At 45.6% G+C, this 21,854-nt stretch overlaps 1 protein-coding gene and 1 long non-coding RNA gene across 14 annotated transcripts in view; one reads left to right on the plus strand and one right to left on the minus strand.

The window, feature by feature from the left end:
- Positions 1 to 21,854, minus strand: part of MTSS1 (MTSS I-BAR domain containing 1) — a 186,281-nt gene that overhangs the window by 47,305 nt on the left and 117,122 nt on the right. The gene's annotated exons all lie outside the window — the stretch shown is intronic.
- LOC134737253 (uncharacterized) lies at positions 17,899 to 21,135 on the plus strand. The gene is made up of 2 exons (XR_010121950.1): positions 17,899 to 18,339; positions 20,906 to 21,135. It is a non-coding gene; the product is annotated as an uncharacterized lncRNA (long non-coding RNA).

Here is a 21,854-nt window from a genome sequence, read left to right on the forward strand (position 1 = left end):
GATGCCAGTAACACCCCCCAAGTCATGACAACTAGAAATGTCCCCAGGGGGCAAACTCGTCCCTGGTGAGAAGCACTGGCGTAGGAACATGCATCTTTTTTCCGTAAGGAGGGCTCACCATTTCCAGTGCTGGTCCAGGGAAGCCACCTGACATGCTCACTGCACCAGTGGCCTCCCTGCAAACCCTCGCTGCGGAAGCTCTGAAAAGCTATTAAGTTCGCTGCCTACCCCCAGCTTCATAAGCACAGAGGTAATAGGCAACGCGTGTTCTCATAATGAAGAAAATATTCCACTTGCCATTAAAGAAACACTAATTTAAAAACACACAACTGACATTCCCCACAAAGCCAACAGGCCCTAACCCCCTCTCCTATGGCCTTAGGGCTGCATTAATTCAACTAGAGGCAGCTTGTGTACAAGTCCAAAATATTGGAAATACTCAAATAACTAGGAGAGGGAGCCCGAGAGGCCTAGATCAGCAGGATCTAAGGCTGCAGCCATCTGGTTAGGAAGAGTTCCTTCACGGGACCCAGCTAGAATGTGGAGGAAGAATGGGTGGTGGATAAGCCACCTCCAACCACTCAATGGCTTGTGACTTCTGTCTGGACACCGACCAGCAATAAACAGCCAGCCTCAAAGTGTCCCTGAAGATGTCTACAAAACAGCAGCTGGAACCCTAACACCAGTGGTTGCTCCCTCCCCATTGCCCTTGCCGCCTGCTGATGGAAGGGATCCTGTGCACTTGAACAGCAGCTCCCCTTCCCCCACAGTGAAATTGATTACTGTACCCACTAGGGTTCAAGTTTAAAAGATCTAAGTAGCCGGAGCGGTGGCTCACACCTGTAATCCCAACACTTTGGGAGGCCGAGGCGGGCCGACTGCCTGAGGTCAGGAGTTTGAGACCAGCCTGGTCAACATGGTGAAACTCTGTCTCTACTAAAAATACAAAAATTAGCCAGCATGGTGGTGGGTGCCTATAATCCCAGCTACTTGGGAGGCTGAGGCAGGAGAATCGCTTGAACCCGGGAGGCAGAAGTTGCAGTGAGCCAAGATCACACCACTGCACTCCAGCTTGGGGGACAGAGTGAGACTCCGTCTCAAAAAAAAAAAAAAAAAAAAAAAAAGAAAGAAAAAGAAAAAGAAAAAAGAAATGAACGATCTAAGTAAAGTGGAAATCTTTGGTTCCTGGGCACATAACTACCACATACACCAAATATAACAAATGTGAGTGTAGGCTCGCCTGTGACATACTGTATCAGGAATCTTTTTCTAAAACAGATACACACCAAAAACTTACCTACTGAGGTAAGTGACCCCCTCCTCCCCCAACTGACCTCCAAAAGGGTCCTGGGGCTCCTTGGCAGCTGTATTCCCATCTGCCTCCTCTTTCCCACACACTTGGATGGCAGGCACACCCCACACAGCCTGCAAGCCATAGAGTTTCAGTAGCAACAGTGTCTCTCACCATGGCTAATCTAGAGTCTTAGCAGAGTCTCCTTACTATCGTCTAAATGAGCGGGAGGATAAGCAGAGAACCACAGGGTGAAAGGCTTAGCTCTGAAATTAGCCAACGTGGCTTCAAGGCCCAGCTCCCACATTTGCTGCCTGTGTGGTCTTTGCAAGGGTCTGCCTAGCATAGGCTCAAACGTAGATGGTTGTACTCCAAAAAAAAAAAAAACCCAAATATGCTGACCAGTGTCTCATGCTATCTTTGTTGCATAAATCACACCCAAAATGCATCATCTGTGATTTCCATGTTGGGCTGCTTGTGAAGCAATCTGAATATCCGAGATTTTTACAAATTTTGTTCCCAAATCTTTTACAGTTGCCTCATCCATACTTAATTCGATGGCATTTTTTTTTGCAAAAGTAACTTTTATTAATATCATATCTTTCTAAACATTCTACTTCTTTTATAGAAATGACGAATCTTGGTTTTCACATTCACACTGCAAACATTTACATACCTTATAATTAAATTATTTAACAACAGTGTGTGCAACTGGCATATACAGGTTTATAAGCACACACAGCGGATGCTGGTGAAGCCTACAACTCAGGTGTGAGAAGTGTGTGTGTGCATGCTAGAGAGAGTCTGTGAGCTTCCTGAAGGCAGGGGCTGGAATATTTTACGGGGAAAATAAGGAGCACTGGTTACATCAGTGCTCCAATTAGGCAGAGCGGTGATGTAGCTATAAGCTGAGTCCTACAGGAAGGCAGAGGCCGGAGTAAGTAAATCTGGCTGGGCTGGGGCATCTGTCCACAAGGACACACTGGACACCAGATCATGACCCCCACTCCTCCCACATCTAATATCCACTTTGTCTAAGGAGCTGGCAAATCAGTACTTAGAGGGCAAATGAACAGTGCCAAGGGCAGCTTCCAAGAAAGCCAGAATTATTCCTTCTTCCCAAACATCTCAGAAGACCAAAGGCCTAGAAGGAGTGGTCCAGAGGGCTTGCCCGGAAGGTTCTGTTTGTACTTATTAATAGTTATGCATCCACAACATGGTTATTTGATGGAAGTGAAAGCTGGAGGACCGGGAGGCTCATGAAAACCAACTCCAGTGAGCCTCCATCCTCTGCCCCCGCCCCTTCAAAACAGGAAGGCCATTGCCCTTGGCTGACAGCTTTTTAAAGTGACCTTGACCCTAGGTTTCCCTTGACTGTAAATTTTTTTTTTTGAGTCTCGCTCTGTCGCCCAGGCTGGAGGGCAGTGGTGTGACCTCCACTCACTGCAACCTCCACCTCCCGGGTTCAAGCAATTCTCCTGCCTCAGCCTCCCGAGTAGCTGAGATTACAGGTGCCCACCACCATGCCTGGCTAATTTTTTGTATTTTTAGTAGAGATGGGGTTTCACCATGTTGGCCAAGGTGGTCTCGACCTCCTGACCTCTGGTGATCCACCCGCCTTGACTTCCCAAAGTGCTGGGATTATAGGCATGAGCCACTGTGCCTGGCCCCCTTGACTGTTAATTTTTATATTTCAGGGCTCACAACAGTTGCATCACCAGCTTACTTCCAGCCAAGAATGAAAAGGAAAGCTCCTACAAAATCCAGGGCTTGGGACTGTGTCATGGGACACTCAGGGCCACTTAGCGACACTGCTGCAATGGCCCATGGCAGGTTGTAATATTTTAGTTTCAATATATGAGAAAATAGTCTCTCCTTCCTCTCAAGCCCCTGCTCTCAGAGAGCCCAGAAGTCCTGAATTGGCAGGGGTCTTTTCACCTTGATGGCGGGCTGGAGGACTGCCCAGGTGTTGCATCACAGAAGTTGCCTCAGCGTGCATCACTGCCACTCTGGCTGGACTGAGCAGGGCAAGGCTGGGTATACCATCTGCTGCCCCGGGGGATGCCTGGAGGCCAGCACTAGCCATGGCTGACACAGCTTTGCACACACGAGCATCAGACTTGACCATGAAGCTGGGCACCCCACTTCTGCAATCACACTGGCGTGTTTCAGGATTCTTTTATTTTATAAGGTGAAGTGACGGAACACAGTCTTTAAAGGAAAGTAAGAGTGTTTCCAAATGGCATCAGAGTGTGAACCTGAATTCTAATAAGAGAAGAGGAAGCTCAATTCTTAGGCCTTCAAAAGTTCAATCATGGTGCCCCAGTTAAGACCATGCTTTACCCAAAGATTTCGACCACGGGTGTCCAATCTTTTGGCTTCCCTGGGCCACACTGGAAGAACTGTCTTGGGCCACACATAAAATACACTAACACAAACAACAGCTAATGAGCTAAAAAAAAAAAATCACAAATAAATATATACATATATATATAATTTTTTTTTTTTTTTTTTTTTTGAGACACAGTCTCACTCTGTCTTCCAGGCTGGAGTGCAGTGGTGTGATCACGGCTCACTGCAACCTCCGCCTCCTGGGTTCAAGCGATCCTCCTACCTCAGCCTCCCAAATAGCTGGGACTACAAGTGTGCACTACTACGCCTGGCTAAGTTTTGTATTTTTAGAAGAGATGGGGTTTTGCCATGTTGGCCAGGCTAGTCTTGAACTCTGGGCCTCAAGTGATTCCCCCACCTTGACCTCCCAAAGTGCTAGGATTACAGGTGTGAGCCACCATGCCTGGCCTCATAATGGTTTAAGAAAGCTCACAAATTTGTGTTGGGCTGCATTCAAAGCCGTCCTGAGACACGTGAGGCCCGCGGGTTGAACAAGTTTGATCTAGACCAAGGGGCAAAACCCAAAAGGCTAGACAACTATAACCTAGACCAACGAAATAACTGATCAGTAAGGAAGCTCCAGGCAAGGGGCTAGCCAGACCTCGGCTAGAGGTGGGTACATCAGCCTGGGGGTCTATAAGGTGGATCTCTTACGTGATCTCCAAGTTAGACTGGATGACCCCTCTTCCTGGAAACCAAGATGCTACAGTGGGAAAAGGACAGTGTTCCTGTAGTCAACAAATTTTTAGGAAACGTTACCTTGGTCTAGTTATTGTGCTATGAAGTAAAGAGACAGCCCCCTGCCCTCACAGAGTGGACATCTCCTATAATTGGAAATGATGGATTTTCATGGTGACCTTAGAGCCGGAAGGTGCCTTAGAGAACTCACGAAGCAACAAACCAGCAGTTCCTTGCTGTTGGGCATCCCACTCTTTGTGTTTTTTCTGAGATGGAGTCTTGCTCTGTTGCCCAGGCTGGAGTGCAGCGGCACCATCTCAGCTCACCACAACCTCCACCTCCCGGGTTCAAGCAATTCTCCTGCCTCAGCCTCCTAAGTAGCTGGGATTACAGGCGTGTGCCACCACCCCTGGCTAATTTTTGTTATTTTTAGTAGAGACGAGGTTTCACCATGTTGGCTAGGCTGGTCTCAAACTCCCGACCTCAAGTGGTCTGCCTGCCTCAGCCTCTCAAAGTGCTGGGATTATAGGTGTGAGCCACAGTGCCTGGCCAGGCATCCCACTCTTGCCTTTAATTAGCAGAGTGCTCCTGATGCACGCAGGACTTCCACGCTTGCTGCTGTTTCTCTTGTTCAGGGAAACTCATCCTTGTTCTTTAAGCTGCACATTTGTGAGGCAGCCGGCCCCTGCCAGGAGGACCGTCATTTTCATTAAAGGTCAAAGCCAGCACTCAGGATATTAAGAACTTCAAATGAACAAACTATGTTCCTCTGGCTTCATCAGCATTTTATTTTTACCCTTGGGCGTGGAGAGATGGACAACCAGAAGAAAGTGGCATCATTTGATGCCCTACATTTGTTTAACTACAGGGAGGGGAGGCAGAGAGCGAGGAAATGGAGAAGCGACCAGTTTCTGGTATCACAAGTCTTCACAGAGACCAGACTCTGTTCACACGAGACAAGTATCCCCTCTCCAATCAACAGAGACCCTGGTCACACATAAGTCACTGAGCAGTACCCTGATACCTTATGTTAGCCTTGGAAATGGCTGTAAAACACAAACTTTTTTTTTTTTTTTTTTTTATTATACTTTAGGGTTTTAGGGTACATGTGCACAATGTGCAGATTTGTTACATATGTATCCATGTGCCATGTTGATTTCCTGCACCCATTAACTCGTCATTTAGCATTAGGTGTATCTCCTAATGCTGTCCCTCCCCCCTCCCCCCACCCCACAACAGTCCCCGGAGTGTGATGTTCCCCTTCCTGTGTCCATGAGTTCTCATTGTTCAATTCCCACCTATGAGTGAGAACATGCGGTGTTTGGTTTTTTGTCCTTGCGATAGTTTACTGAGAATGATGTTTTCCAGTTTCATCCATGTCCCTACAAAGGACACGAACTCATCATTTTTTATGGCTGCATAGTATTCCATGGTGTATATGTGCCACATTTTCTTAATCCAGTCTATCGTTGTTGGACATTTGGGTTGGTTCCAACTCTTTGCTATTGTGAATAGTGCCGCAATAAACATACGTGTGCATGTGTCTTTATAGCAGCATGATTTATAGTCCTTTGGGTATATACCCAGTAATGGGATGGCTGGGTCAAATGGTATTTCTAGTTCGAGATCCCTGAGGAATCGCCACACTGACTTCCACAATGGTTGAACTAATTTACAGTCCCACCAACAGTGTAAAAGTGTTCCTATTTCTCCACATCCTCTCCAGCACCTGTTGTTTCCAGATTTTTTAATGATGGCCATTCTAACTGGTGTGAGATGGTATCTCACTGTGGTTTTGATTTGCATTTCTCTGATGGCCAGTGATGATGAGCATTTCTTCATGTGTTTTTTGGCTGCATAAATGTCGTCTTTTGAGAAGTGTCTGTTCATGTCCTCTGCCCACTTTTTGATGGGGTTGTTTGTTTTTTTCTTGTAAATTTGTTTGAGTTCATTGTAGATTCTGGATATTAGCCCTTTGTCAGATGAGTAGGTTGCAAAAATTTTCTCCCATTCTGTAGGTTGTCTGTTCACTCTGATGATAGTTTCTTTTGCTGTGCAGAAGCTCTTTAGTTTAATGAGATCCCATTTGTCGATTTTGGCTTTTGTTGCCATTGCTTTTGGTGTTTTAGACATGAAGTCCTTGCCCACGCCTATGTCCTGAATGGTATTGCCTAGGTTTTCTTGTAGGATTTTAATGGTTTTAGGTCTAACATATAAGTCTTTAATCCATCTTGAATTAATTTTTGTATAAGGTGTAAGGAAGGGATCCAGTTTCAGCTTTCTACATATGGCTAGCCAGTTTTCCCAGCACCATTTATTAAATAGGGAATCCTTTCCCCATTTCTTGTTTTTGTCAGGTTTGTCAAAGATCAGATAGTTGTAGCTATGCGGCATCATTTCTGAGGGCTCTGTTCTGTTCCATTGATCTATGTCTCTGTTGTGGTACCAGTACCATGCTGTTTTGGCTACTGTAGCCTTGTAGTATAGTTTAAAGTCAGGTAGCGTGATGCCTCCAGCTTTGTTCTTTTGGCTTAGGATTGACTTGGCGATGCGGGCTCTTTTTTGGTTCCATATGAACTTTAAAGTAGTTTTTTCCAATTCTGTGAAGAAAGTCACTGGTAGCTTGATGGGGATGGCATTGAATCTATAAATTACCTTGGGCAGTATGGCCATTTTCACGATATTGATTCTTCCAACCCATGAGCATGGAATGTTCTTCCATTTGTTTGTATCCTCTTTTATTTCATTGAGCAGTGGTTTGTAGTTCTCCTTGAAGAGGTCCTTCACATCCCTTGTAAGTTGGATTCCTAGGTATTTTATTCTCTTTGAAGCAATTGTGAATGGGAGTTCACTCATGATTTGGCTCTCTGTTTGTCTGTTATTGGTGTACAAGAATGCTTGTGATTTTTGTACATTAATTTTGTATCCTGAGACTTTGCTGAAGTTGCTAATCAGCTTAAGGAGATTTTGGGCTGAGACAATGGGGTTTTCTAGATATACAATCATATCATCTGCAAACAGGGACAATTTGACTTCCTCTTTTCCTAATTGAATACCCTTTATTTCCTTCTCCTGCCTGATTGCTCTGGCCAGAACTTCCAGCACTATGTTGAATAGGAGCGGTGAGAGAGGGCATCCCTGCCTTGTGCCAGTTTTCAGAGGGAATGCTTCCAGTTTTTGCCCATTCAGTATGATATTGGCTGTGGGTTTGTCGTAGATAGCTCTTATTATTTTGAGATACGTCCCATCAATACCTAATTTATTGAGAGTTTTTAGCATGAAGGGTTGTTGAATTTTGTCAAAGGCCTTTTCTGCATCTATTGAGATAATCATGTGGTTTTTGTCTTTGGTTCTGTTTATATGCTGGATTACATTTATTGATTTGCGTATGTTGAACCAGCCTTGCATCCCAGGGATGAAGCCCACTTGATCATGGTGGATAAGCTTTTTGATGTGCTGCTGGATTCGGTTTGCCAGTATTTTATTGAGGATTTTTGCATCAATGTTCATCAAGGATATTGGTCTGAAATTCTCTTTTTTGGTTATGTCTCTGCCAGGTTTTGGTATCAGGACGATGCTGGCTTCGTAAAATGTGTTAGGGAGGATTCCCTCTTTTTCTATCGATTGGAATAGTTTCAGAAGGAATGGTACCAATTCCTCCTTGTACCTCTGGTAGAATTCAGCTGTGAATCCATCAGGTCCTGGACTCTTTTTGGTTGGTAAGCTATTGATTATTGCCACAATTTCAGAACCTGTTATTGGTCTATTCAGAGATTCAACTTCTTCCTGGTTTAGTCTTGGGAGGGTGTATTTGTCGAGGAATTTATCCATTTCTTCTAGATTTTCTAGTTTATTTGCATAGAGGTGTTTGTAGTATTCTCTGATGGTAGATTGTATTTCTGTGGGATCGGTGGTGATATCCCCTTTTTCGTTTTTTATTGCATCTATTTGATTCTTCTCTCTTTTCTTCTTTATTAGTCTTGCTAGCGGTCCATCAATTTTGTTGATCTTTTCAAAAAACCAGCTCCTGGATTCATTAATTTTTTGAAGGGTTTTTTGTGTCTCTATCTCCTTCAGTTCTGCTCTGATTTTAGTTATTTCTAGCCTTCTGCTAGCTTCTGAATGTGTTTGCTCTTGCTTTTCTAGTTCTTTTAATTGTGATGTTAGGGTGTCAATTTTGGATCTTTCCTGCTTTCTCTTGTGGGCATTTAGTGCTATAAATTTCCCTCTACACACTGCTTTGAACGTGTCCCAGAGATTCTGGTATGTTGTGTCTTTGTTCTCATTGGTTTCAAAGAACATCTTTATTTCTGCCTTCATTTCATTATGAACCCAATAGTCATTCAGGAGCAGGTTGTTCAGTTTCCATGTAGTTGAGCGGTTTTGAGTGAGTTTCTTAATCCTGAGTTCTAGTTTGATTGCACTGTGGTCTGAGAGACAGTTTGTTATAATTTCTGTTCTTTTACATTTGCTGAGGAGAGCTTTACTTCCAACTATGTGGTCAATTTTGGAATAGGTGTGGTGTGGTGCTGAAAAAAATGTATATTCTGTTGACTTGGGGTGGAGAGTTCTGTAGATGTCTATTAGGTCCACTTTATGTAGAGCTGAGTTCAATTCCTGGATATCCTTGTTAACTTTCTGTCTCATTGATCTGTCTAATGCTGACAGTGGGGTGTTAAAATCTCCCATTATTATTGTATGGGAGTTTAAGTCCCTTTGTAGGTCACTGAGGACTTGCCTTATGAATCTGGGTGCTCCTGTGTTGGGTGCATATATATTTAGGATAGTTAGCTCTTCTTGTTGGATTGATCCCTTTACCATTATGTAATGGCCTTCTTTGTCTCTTTTGATCTTTGTTGGTTTAAAGTCTATTTTATCAGAGACTAGGATTGCAACCCCTGCCTTTTTTTGTTTTCCAGTTGCTTGATAGATCTTCCTCCATCCCTTTATTTTGAGTCTATGTGTGTCTCTGCACGTGAGATGGGTTTCCTGAATACAGCACACTGATGGGTCCTGACTCCTTATCCAGTTTGCCAGTCTGTGTCTTTTGATTGGAGCATTTAGCCCATTTACATTTAATGTTAATATTGTTATGTGTGAATCTGATCCTGTCATTATGATGTTAGTTGGTTATTTTGCTCATTAGATGCTATAGTTTCTTCCTAGCCTTGATGGTCTTTACAGTTTGGCATGTTTTTGCAGTGGCTGGTACCGGTTGTTCCTTTCCATGTTTAGTGCTTCCTTCAGGAGCTCTTTTAGGGCAGGCCTGGTGGTGACAAAATCACTCAGCGTTTGCTTGTCTGTAAAGTATTTTATTTCTCCTTCACTTATGAAGCTTAGTTTGGCGGGATAGGAAATTCTGGGTTGAAAATTCTTTTCTTTAAGAATGTTGAATATCGGCCCCCACTCTCTTCTGGCTTGTAGAGTTTCTGCTGAGAGATCAGCTGTTAGTCTGATGGGCTTCCCTTTGTGGGTAACCCGACCTTTCTCTCTGGCTGCCCTTAACATTTTTTCCTTCATTTCAACTTTGGTGAATCTGACGATTATGTGTCTTGGAGTTGCCCTTCTCGAGGAGTATCTTTGTGGCGTTCTCTGTATTTCCTGAATCTGAATGCTGGCCTGCCTTGCTAGATTGGGGAAGTTCTCCTGGATAATATCTTGCAGAGTGTTTTCCAACTTGGTTCCATTCTCCCCATCATTTTCAGGTACACCAATCAGACGTAGGTTTGGTCTTTTCACATAGTCCCAAATTTCTTGGAGGCTTTGTTCATTTCTTTTTATTCTTTTTTCTCTAAACTTCCCTTCTCTCTTCATTTCATTCATTTCATCTTCCATCAGCGATACCCTTTCTTCCAGTTGATCGCATCTGCTACTGAGGCTTCTGCAATCTTCGCGTAGTTCTCGAAACATGGCTTTCAGCTCCATCAGCTCCTTGAAGCCCTTCTCTCCATTGGTTATTCTAGTTATCCATTCTTCTAATTTTTTTTCAAAGTTTTTAACTTCTTTGCTATTGTTTTGAATTTCCTCTCGTAGCTCAGAGTAGTTTGATCGTCTGACGCCTTCTTCTCTCAACTCATCAAAGTCATCCTCCATCCAGCTTTGTTCCGTTGCTGGTGAGGAACTGCGTTCCTTTGGAGGAGGAGAGGTACTCTGTTTTTTAGAGTTTCCAGTTTTTTTGGTCTGTTTTTTCCCCATCTTTGTGGTTTTATCTACTTTTTGTCTTTGATGATGGTGATGTACAGATGGATATTTGGTGTGGATGTCCTTTCTGTTTGTTAGTTTTCCTTCTACCAGACAGGACCCTCAGCTGCAGGTCTGTTGGAGTTTACTAGAGGTCCACTCCAGACCCTGTTTGGCTGGGTGTCAGCAGCGGTGGCTGCAGAACAGCGGATTTTCGTGAGACCACAAATTCAGCTGTCTGATAGTTCCTCTGAAAGTTTTGTCTCAGAGGAGTACCCGGTTGAATGAGGTGTCAGTCTGTCCCTACTGGGGGGGTGCCTCCCTGTTAGGCTGCTCAGGGGTGAGGGACCCACTTTAGGAGGCAGTCTGTCCGTTCTCAGATCTCCAGCTGCGTGCTGGGAGAACCACTACTCTCTTCAAAGCTGTCAGTCAGACAGGGACATTTAAGTCTGTGGAGGTTCTTGCTGGGTTTTTGTTTGTCTGTGTCCTGCCCCCAGAGGTGGAGCCTACAGAGGCAGGCAGGCCTCCTTGAGCTGTGGTGGGCTCCACCCAGTTCGAGCTTCCTGGCTGCTTTGTTTACCTAAGCAAGCCTGGGCAATGGCGGGCGCCCCTCCCCCAGCCTCGCTGCCGCCTTGCAGCGTGATCTCAGATTGCTGTGCTAGCAATCAGCGAGACTCTGTGGGCATAGGACCCTCCGAGCCAGGTGCGGGACACAAACTCCTAGTGTGCCGTTTTCCAGGCCCGTTGGAAAAGCGCAGTATTAGGATGGGACTGACCCGATATTCCAGGTGCCCTCTGTTTCCCCTTTCTTTGACTAGGAAAGGGAACTCCCTGACCCCTTGCGCTTCCCGAGTAAGGCAATGCCTCGCCCTGCTTCGGCTCGCGCACAGTGCGCTTCACCGACTGTCCTGAACCCACTGTTAGGCACTCCCTAGTGAGATGAAACCGGTACCTCAAGCAGAAATGCAGAAATCACCAGTCTTCTGTGTCGCTGGGGCTGGGAGCTGGAGACCGGAGCTGTTCCTATTCCGCCATCTTGGCTCCACCCCAAAACACAAACTTTTTTGCCTGCGCCATTTACAAGATCATCTCAGTCGGGTGTGTCCAATCTTTTGGCTTCCCTGGGCCACGTGGAAGAATTGTCTTGGGCCACACTTAAAATACACTAACGATAGCTGATGAGCTAAAAAAACAAACAGGCTGAGCGTGGTGGCTCGCCTAAGGTTGGGAGTTCAAGACCAGCCTGGCCAGCGTGGTGAAACCCCGTCTCTACTAAAAATACAAAAAATTAGCCGGGTGTGGAGGCAGGTGCCTGTAATCCCAGCTACTCAGGAAGCTGAGGCAGGAAAATCACTTGGACCCAGGAGGCGGAGGTTGCAGTGGGCCGAAATCGCGCCATTGCACTCCAGTCTGGGCAACAGAGTGAGACTCCATCTTAAAAATAAAATAAAAGCAAAAAAAAAAACTGTTTTAAGAAAGTTGATGAATTTGTGTTGGGCCACATTCAAAGCCATCCTGGGGCACATGGGGCCAACAGGCCATGGGTTGGACAAGCTTGATCTAAATGTTCTTGCAACAAACACAATCTGATTTCAAGGGAACTAACAGAAGAGAAACATTAGTCCTTTAAGCTGTGAAAATAGGTTCCTTAGGACAAAAGTAAAAGAACTTAAAAAGATTTTCAAAAATAAACCCATAAAGCCCCCAACAAAGGAAGCACAACTTCCCTTTTGCTACAATGGCAATCCTAACAACTCATTTCAATCTTCAAGGAAGAGAAAAACATACAGAAAATTTCCTGTGTGGTTTTTTTTTTTTAAACCTGTTTTATTCAGCTACTGTATATAGCTGAGTATGTAATGAATAACCCAGCTGGTGTTTACGGGACAGCTAATACTGCACATTCAGCAAACGCTAGGTAGGGTCAGCATCACATTTTTGGAAGACACCATCGTGCCCACACACAGGGTGGAAGACACTGCACACTATTATCAGATGATAATCTTCCAGCCAATCTCCCACTTCTCAGTCTCTCCCACTTCACGACTTTTCAAAAAGCAGAGGAAACAAAACCACACACAATCCTACCACCATCTGGCAGCTTCAGACCAGCAAGCATGAGATTCTGGCATGCACCGTACTGGCAGCCACAAAGACCAATATTCCTCTTTGTTGCTGTTTTAAAAGCAAAGCGAGAATGGTAATATGGAAACACAAAAACACGGACACGCTCACACTATGGGAAAACCATATTAGGAGCAAACACATTCCAACAGGGAGGCTTCCCCGTCTACGTTTTGGATAGAATGGTGTCTGGTTGCAACACCCTGTGGGGGTGTCACCTGGGAAATGCCAGCTGTCTCCCCGACATCTGTCACCATGAACCCCCCACTGCCATGGTCTGCCTCTGCTGCGTGGGCACAGAAACATGCTCCTGCTGAAGCCAGGTCTGAGCGACTCGATGACGCCAGCTCCTGCCAGCGAAGCAGATGTGGCCTGATGCAGAAACCACATGTCGTTTTCTTAGTTCACAAAATTTAACTGTCGGGTAGATAAGATGCTCACAGTATCCAGATCAGGGATTATCTCCCAGTCAGCCTTCTTGGGTTGTCAGATAATTCAGAAGGTGGCCAGATAAATATGGAATCAGAACCAGGGAGTTAGTGTTCTAGGGATCAGAGTAAGAGCCTGCTACATCCATGCCTGACAAAGGGATGGCTCTAAGCTGGGACTCTGCAGAGACAGCCCTCGCGCTGCCTCCCTCCCTGCCCTCTCGCTGGGCTCCCGTTGGAGATCAGAACTCCCTGTGATAAACATCTATCCTTGAACCCGCTAGCACCTAAAATCAGGTTTCATGCATGTGTCACTGGCCTAAGAGCTACTTTCTTCCTTTAAGAGGTTTCTGTACATCCCCAAACTATGCCAGAATATAGTGACTTTATCATCTCTTAGGAGGTAATCCTGCAGTTTTTCATATTATTAGGAGTAACTACCATTTACTGTGCTTGCAACATGACAAACCCTTGCAGGAATGTTGTATTCATTTTAAAAAATCTCATTATACTCCTCTTATAGGTACCATTATAAAGTAGGGATCTCTTTTTTTTTTTTTTTTTTTTTTTTTTTTTTTTTTTTTTTTGAGACAGAGTCTCACTCTGTTGTCCAGGCTAGAGTGCTGGGAGTGCAGTGGTGTGATCTCGGCTCACTGCAACTTCTGCTTCCCAGATTCAAGCGATTCTTGTGCCTCAGCCTTCCAAGTAGCTGGGACTACAGGCATGGGCCACCATGCCCAGCTAATTTTTGTGATTTTTGTGTTTGTTTTTTTTGAGATGGAGTTTCACTCTTGTCGCCTAGGCTGGAGTGCAATGGTGTGATCTTGGCTCACTGCAACCTCTGCCTCCTGGGTTCAAGCGATTCTGGGATTACAGGCACCCACCACTACGCCCAGCTAATTTTTATATTTTTAGTAGAGTCAGGGTTTCACCATGTTGGCCAGGCTGGTCTCGAACTCGTGATCTCAAGTGATCCACCTGCCTCGGCCTCCCAAAGTGCCGGGACTACAGGCACAAGCCACTGCACCCTGCCAAAAGTAGGTATCATTATCCTCATTTTACAGATGAGGACAAGGGTACTCAGAGAAGTTAAGTAACTTGCCCAAGGTCACACAGAATTCAGAATTTACATCCAGGGCTGAGTCAATAGCTAGAACTTTTAACCAGTCCATTCTTGGGGGCATCTCACTGTTGCCAGGACATTACCAACAGAAACATTTGGCAGATAGGGAATTAGGTTTTCTTCCCCCACTTCCAATCCTATAACTGGGAGAAAATAAGAGCCCTTCCCCCGAACATCTGTTTTATCAGCCAGATTCAAACCATGCTGTCGCCACTTCCTCGCTCAACTGTGTACAGTTGGCCGGTCCGCATCCAAGGCCATGAGTTCAGGGTGGACATGTACTGTCAGGCTTCAGCAGGAATCACCTCCTGCCAGCTTCCTTTGGCAGGGTACGCTGCTTATTCATGCAGAGGACCCCTCCCTATTTGCCAGGAGAATCTATCCTGAAATCACCCTTTCAGCTACTGACTCCCCTCTGCAACCCGTCTTAGCAGGAGGCATCTTCAGGACAGCTTCCCAGGGATGGCCCTGGGAATCATGCTTAGCTGAATTCAGGATCCTGTTTTCTAGAATTGACGTTTTAGAAACAGCTTCAGACATAGAAGGAGCTCAACAAACGTAAGTGGAACCAGGCAGACATACCAAGCTTCGTGTTCTACACTTGTAATATTTGCTCTTCCTCGATTCTCTCCTGGCTCTTCCTCATCCCTCTTCCCCATTTTTACTGCACACCTTTACTGAGTTAAAGTTCTAAAGGAAAAGTGGCTGCAATTAAGCCAAGACTCTATCAAAGGCCCTTGAGGGTTACAGGCCAGGGACAGAGGATGCATTCTGCAGTTGATTTCCTGGCCAAACTCATCTGGGGTCATTTAAACTAACTCACATACTATCTTCTTCTCCTCTCTATCTCTTCAGTTTCTATCTCAAGTCATACCTTCCCCAGATGGTTTCTGAATGAGTGTCTGGATGGTTTCTGATCTAAACAGAGTTTTAAAAAAAGTAATTGAAATTCTAACCCTGGAATAGCAAACAAGAGGCTGGCTTTTACCACTCAAGAGAGAAAGCAAGTATGAGGCTTGCGCAGGAGAGAAAGCAGCACCATGACACGACCAAAGTGCCCTTGAGTCCCTACAAGCTAGGGAAGCCCCAGCCTCCCAGCCTCCATCTATTCAATGGAAGGGCATAACTGGTTTTAGTTTCTAGCTCCCAAATCAAGTCTCAGGTCAAGCAGTGGTAATGTGAATCCAAAAACTGTTCTCAGTGAGTCTAAAAGCCTCTTTACTGCTCAGGCTAACTTAAGCACTCACAGTCCTTTGCTTTCTGTTGGAATTATATAAAGCCTGATAAAAATGACCCCAGGTTAACAGTTATTATATATCTCTAAAGAAAAGGGGGGGGCTTAATTATTACTTAAAAATGTAATTTGTCCGGTAAATAGGATTTTATAAAGCTTGAGGTAGGTCGGTGGAGATTGGTAACATGGAGAGTCCTCAGTGGTTAGAAGCCACTGCTGGAAGTGGAAGATAAAATGTGTATCCCCAAAACATTTTCCCAGTCTTGCCCAATTACCGTGAAAATGGGACACGATCCTAGCATCCTGATGACCTTCTGAGGTTAAACTAAACTGCTCCATATTAGATGCCCCTCTGAGAGCTGGTCACATCATGTAATGAAGACTTTACTAGATAACTCAAGCCACTCTGGTTCCTCTTCCGGTTCTCCTTCTCCTGCACTGTTTTCTTCCCCACACCCATTTTATTAACTGTGTTCTTCTAACAGAATGCAGATAATAATAACTACCAATGAATGACTGAAACCTGACTATGGCTCAGTCATCAGTTAGGAAGTTGCCAGAAGGCAATGGGATTGTGGGACGTGCAGGGGCTGACCACATGTCCCATGGATGAGCACCAGAGCCAGGGTAACATCATGGCCTCGCCTCTTCCAACAAGGTCATTGCCCAGCTGCAGAGAACCAGTAGGGTCTGATTTATCGCCACTGTATCGTGCATGTTCGGGTTGCCGACATCTTTTCCTGCAGTGGGCCTGAGTGTTCCTTCCCACTGCCCTGGGGTATGATGGGGGTCCTAATTCCCAACCCTTAAGGCCTATGCAAACAGCTGTTTCCTTGTTTTTTATTTGTTAGTTATTTTTTTAGAATGAGCTCTTCATAGACAAACGCAAGGATGGTAAATCGGTATATCTCTTGGGCTAATTCTGATCAGGTGTATGGATGCCTGGGGCACTGTGTGGAGGGTGCTGTGGCCAGCTATGCGCTAGATGGAAAATGGATTGCCTAGATCAGCTAGTAATGTCTGCTACAACCGCAGGACAGTGGAAGGATGCAGACTCTGTATTTGCTACCCTGGGCCTAGGATCTCAAAAGGGAGCTCAAGATACACCTTGTTAAACTTCAGTATACACAAGGATCACCAGGAAATTGTGCTAAAATGTAGATTCTGATCCAGAAGGTCTAGAGATTCAGCATATCTGACAAGTTCCCAGAAGACGCTGACTTGCTGCTAGACTACCAACCACACTTGGAGTGAAAGGGGCTAGAATGTTTCACCAGCCAGAATACTTTCCCCAGCTCCCTGAGAACACCATCACCACACAGAGCCCCTGCCAGGTGAAATCCAGCTGACGGGATGTCCCGAGACAGTAAATATGACTGTTTGCCAGTTGCACCACTAAAGGACACAGGGTCTGCTGCAGGGACAGTCTCCCGCTGATGAAGCTTCTCCACCTCTCGCCTTAGTGTCCCATCCCAAAGCACACTCTTCCGTTTAACCAGAGGTCCTCCTACCAACGAGTGAAACGGCAATCCCGGTCTAGAGGAAAGAGAGAGCATGGGAGGGCTGACGATTTCTCAGGGCAAAGTGGCTCGACAGCAGAAGAGTAAGGGTCAGAAAGAGTCCCTTGGTTCCCACCCGCTCCTATCTTTCCCATGTCTAGGACATTCACGTAGCCTTCAGAGTGACTTGGTATAAAAAGGTGGGCAAGGAGTAAGCTTTTATCTTCTCTTTTGCAGAGGATTAGAAGTGGTTCAGAGGCCTCCAGTCCTTGCAAATAAGGATGGGAGAACAAAGGCAGGGAGGGAGAGACTAAGGGGAACAAGTGCATTCTCACACTTACTGCGCTGTCCTGGGCTTACTGCTCCATGGGCCTGTGTCCTCCATTAGACAGCGACCACCTTGGAGGAACAACTAGGTGTGAGCCATTCCTGAATTCCCAGTATCTAGCAAAGTGCATGACTTAGAATAAAGACTCAATTGATGTTTGTAGATAAAGGGGAAAGAGTTTTAAAATTGGACACTATCCTATTCTGAAGAGCAGATACTCCTAACATTTTGGCAGCTGAGCTAACTCTGAGCTCCTGGGGTTGGGGGAAATGAGACATTCTTCATACATATCAGACTCACCCATGGATCCCCTCTCCCTGGTGATGTGCAAACAACAGGGACAGGAGATCTGGACCATAAAGCTGTGAGCTCCGGGAGGTCTGCCTAGTTTGTGATTCAAGGCCATCTAGGGAAAGAACATATGTAACTGCTAATCTAATAAAGGATATCTAGTTTGATCCTCAGCTTTTCTGTCTGCCTTTCAAATACAATTAAGTATATGAGCACCTACTATGTGCAAGGTATTATTAACAATAGGATCGTGATTCTTCTTCCACATTAGACATGCACAAAAGAAAAAAATGAAAACAAAACAACGAATCAAGTCTTTTTATTTTGTGACATGGGGCTGATACAGACCTCAAAAGTACCCATAAGGCTGGAACTGGGCCCATTAAAATGCTCACAATACTCAGGACATATTTTTTAGAAGATAATTACTAACAATCTCAGAAGCTTCAGGTCCTCTTATATGCTACAAGAAAAGCCTTCGCGGGAACAGATCTGTTGCCATGACAACAATCACTTGGCTGCGCATAAAGAAGGGCGGGGAACCTACCAAATGGTATTCTCAACAGTCAGCCCTGGGATTTCTTAAAGCCACTTTCTAAAGAACCGTCAGCATCTAGGAGACTCTAAAAGCTGCATGAGGCCTTAGGGGTAACCTAGTTTCACATGACACCAGAATTTCTTCCTTATCGTCCTTGCCAAATAGTCATCTGGACTCGGTTGAAACATCTCCGGGGCCAGAGAACTTGCTCCCCTTCATGCCAGGGGGAAGAAGGTAAGGAGCTTTCTTCAATCATCCCTGGAGTGAGGTGAACAGAGGTACAACAAGGGAGGGAGTAATTACCTGAAGAACCTTCCCCTTTCCAAGCAGGACGTTTAGGCTCTGGCAATGCCTGCCATGAGCTCAAGGAGCCCAAATGAAACAAAAAAAATGCCTGGAAGGTAACTTCTCCCAGCTCTCCAATACAGAGCTGGTTTCCAATTCTAGCCATTCAGTGCCACCTGGAAATCCATGGTTGTCACTGTTATGCTACATGGAAACAGCACCAAGGACCCTGGTGGTATTCCGTGAACCATGTGGAAGGCTGCATGGGGAAACGGACAGCCACGTGCCTTGTATCCACATGCTGTAGAAACAGTGCACGTGCCTGAGTACACATGTGCACAAACCCACCAGACAGACCCCCCAGCACGTGACTCAACAGTCACCTCTGTAGAGCATCACTAAAGATGGCTTCTCCCAGGGCCCTGCCCATCAATTATCTTTTGAGACAAATGCACGTGGATTCTTAGGTAACTCACAGGGGAATATATTTGTGTAGACCAAGATTGGGAGAAAGAGCCAGGGGTGAGGTGGGGGGATTGCTGGGTAAGCGATGTACATCACAAAAGTGGATACAAGCCCTACTGAAGGAGAAGTAAATACCTTGCCCATGTGTTGCTGCTACAGGGAGCGGTGTGGCCTGTGGAGGAGTCTTTCAGGCCCAGCTGACCTGAACACACGACCTCCAGCTGTCAGCTGGCATTCCCCCATTACGGTGAGGTTCCACCAAGACAGGTGCCTGGGATACTCTCCTGCAGGCCTACTTCCACTCTGTCCATGCAGAACAGACCCTCAGCTCCCTTCAATTCACCACGTCCCTCAGCTCACCACCCACCTCGACACTTTCCAGATGGCCTTTAGATACCATCAGCATCTTTCAGTAATCACTCCGTGCTGAGACAGTGAGACCTGGGACCACCATCCTGAACAAGCTTAATGGCCCATTTCATATGAGAAAGAGAATCAGAAATATTAAAAGGAAATACCTTGTTTTTAAAACTCCAGTTCACTTAGTACCTTATCAGTAATGTCTACCATCCCAAAAGAAGACTGGAGAAATAAAAAAGATTTGCATGACCTACAATGATCTTGATCTCAGACACCCAAGCAGACACTCAAGCATATTTGCACAGAAGCAGAATTGATGTGAAGATGGCATCTGCGAACAGGGACCTCCCCAGAACCAACACTTACCCCAGGGAGGGCGCTGCTGTCTGTGGGGCTCACAGAATGCCAGAATGCAGCCCCTGGGCTTTTCTAACAAGGTTCCCAATCAGGAACCCAGCACTCATTTGGGGAAGAACCTAGCAAATCATCTTAATGGTACTTAATTAGCAAACTTTAAAGTTTCAGGCAGGAATTAGCTGCTGCAGGAATTAGTATCAATTTGGTGAGCATCCTACAGGGGTGACATTGGACCACTCCAAAGAGTTTCCCCCAGCAGTAACAACTGGGGGAAAAAGAAAGCACAAAGAGCAGCTCCTGACCACAAGGCAGAGGACAAAGAGTGGGGCAATGGCAGGAGCAGACACATCCTCATTACAGAAAAGAAGCCAGGGTCATCCCCAGCTGTGGATCTGGTAGCCGCCATTTCCAGATGACTGCACATGCCCACAGGAAGCGGCACAGGCATGGCAGTCACTGGAGAGAAGAGCTTTGCATTCACATGACTGAAAAGACAAGCCTGCAGTCCCCGAGATGCTGGTTTATTCTAGGAGACAATTACCCAGTTGTTACAAAGCTGAAACTGACCTTTCAGGTAGAAATCTTGGCATTAGGGATCTTGTTGTCTTGAGCAGGAAAAACTATGAGATTTTAAAGACCAAGTTTAAAGTGTGTGTGTGTGTGTGTGACACAAAGAGAGAGACAGAGAGAGAGAGAAACACAAAGAAACACAAGTGAACCTAACGTCAGGGACAGATTTCATCACCAGGCAATACTAGGTCACTAGATTAACACTGAATTGTATTCAGCCCACAAACAAACATTCAAAAGCAGACTAAGAACTGTTGTGTTGGAAAACGAGATTAAACAAATCCAATTTTCTTATTTTTTTAAGTTCAAAAGACTGAAACCCATCAAGTGAATTAAGTAAATAGGACAACCACCATCCAGCCTCACTAAACAAGTGGACAAATTCCGTAGGCAGGCTATCCCTGCAAATTTCAGTTCTCAGAAAGCAGAACACTGTGCTATGACAGGAAAAGAGGTCTCAGGGGCATTTCTGTGGCCCTAGAAGGATGGCCTGTTTCCTGAAGGTATGCTGGAGGTATGCATCTATACCTAGGCTGTCTCTCAATACACTCAGCCGCCCGAGGACCATCTTACAGATGAGGAGCAAGACTCAGAGAGCAGAACAATTGGCTCAGGGCAACCCACCAAGCGGGAGTATACCACAGAGGTTAAGATGCAGGGTTCTGGAGCTGGAGATCCCTGGTCACCGTTCCAGCTCTCCCTCCAACCAATGGTGTAACCTTGGGTGATATCTACTCTGAATCTTTGTTTCTTCATCCAACAGGAGCTGTTCCACAGTGCTATCAAGGATTGAATGGGATAATCCAAGTAGGATGCTGAGCACCAGGCCCTGTGCACACAGAGTCAGATCATCATGCAATTAACACGCAAACCTACAGCTGTCTGATTCTAGACCTCTTCACTGCCTCTGTGTGCACAGCTTCATGCAACAAAAGACTCTCAGCTAAATTTGGTTTTGGATTTACTTCTCTACTCATTGCAAAATGTATTTGACTTTCCTGTTTCATGTATCAACTCCTATGCAGAAATGTGTGTAACAATTGGGAGGAGACTGTCACTGCCTCCAAAGACAGCTACAGAAAGGTCCTTCAAGCCTATGGGGGCTGCTACGTACAGCTCCACAGGTAGCTGACTGCACAAGTCTAAGAGAATGCTATTTCCATAGACAATAAGTCATGGGCATCCTAAAGTCTGGTTTCTACCCCAGTCAAATCCAGAATGAGATTTGAGTGGAACTGAGTCATGGCACTGCCTGCTCTGCTGCCCCATCCCTTTCTTTCCTTTTGTTTTCCCTGTTGGTAAACTTCAAACTACATTAATTTGTTCTCAGCCACAGCAAGGTTTAAAAGTTAGGGATATGGCTGGGCGCAGTGGCTGTCACCCTAGCACTTTGGGAGGCTGAGGCAGGAGGATGGTTTGAACTCAGGAGTTCAAGACCAGCTTGGACAACGTAGTGAAACCTCATTTCCACAAAACATTTTTTTTTTTTTTTTTTTTTTTTTGAGATGGAGTCTCGCTCTGTCGCCCAGGCTGGAGTGCAGTGGCACGATCTCGGCTCACTGCAAGCTCCGCCTCCCGGGTTCACGCCATTCTCCTGCCTCAGCCTCTCCAAGTAGCTGGGACTACAGGCACCCGCCACCATGCCCGGCTAATTTTTTGTATTTTTAGTAGAGACGGGGTTTCACCGTGGTCTCGATCTCCTGACCTCGTGA

The sequence above is a fragment of the Symphalangus syndactylus genome, chromosome 7, assembly GCF_028878055.3.
Source record: "Symphalangus syndactylus isolate Jambi chromosome 7, NHGRI_mSymSyn1-v2.1_pri, whole genome shotgun sequence".
In the NCBI taxonomy this organism is placed as follows: Eukaryota; Metazoa; Chordata; class Mammalia; order Primates; family Hylobatidae; genus Symphalangus; species Symphalangus syndactylus.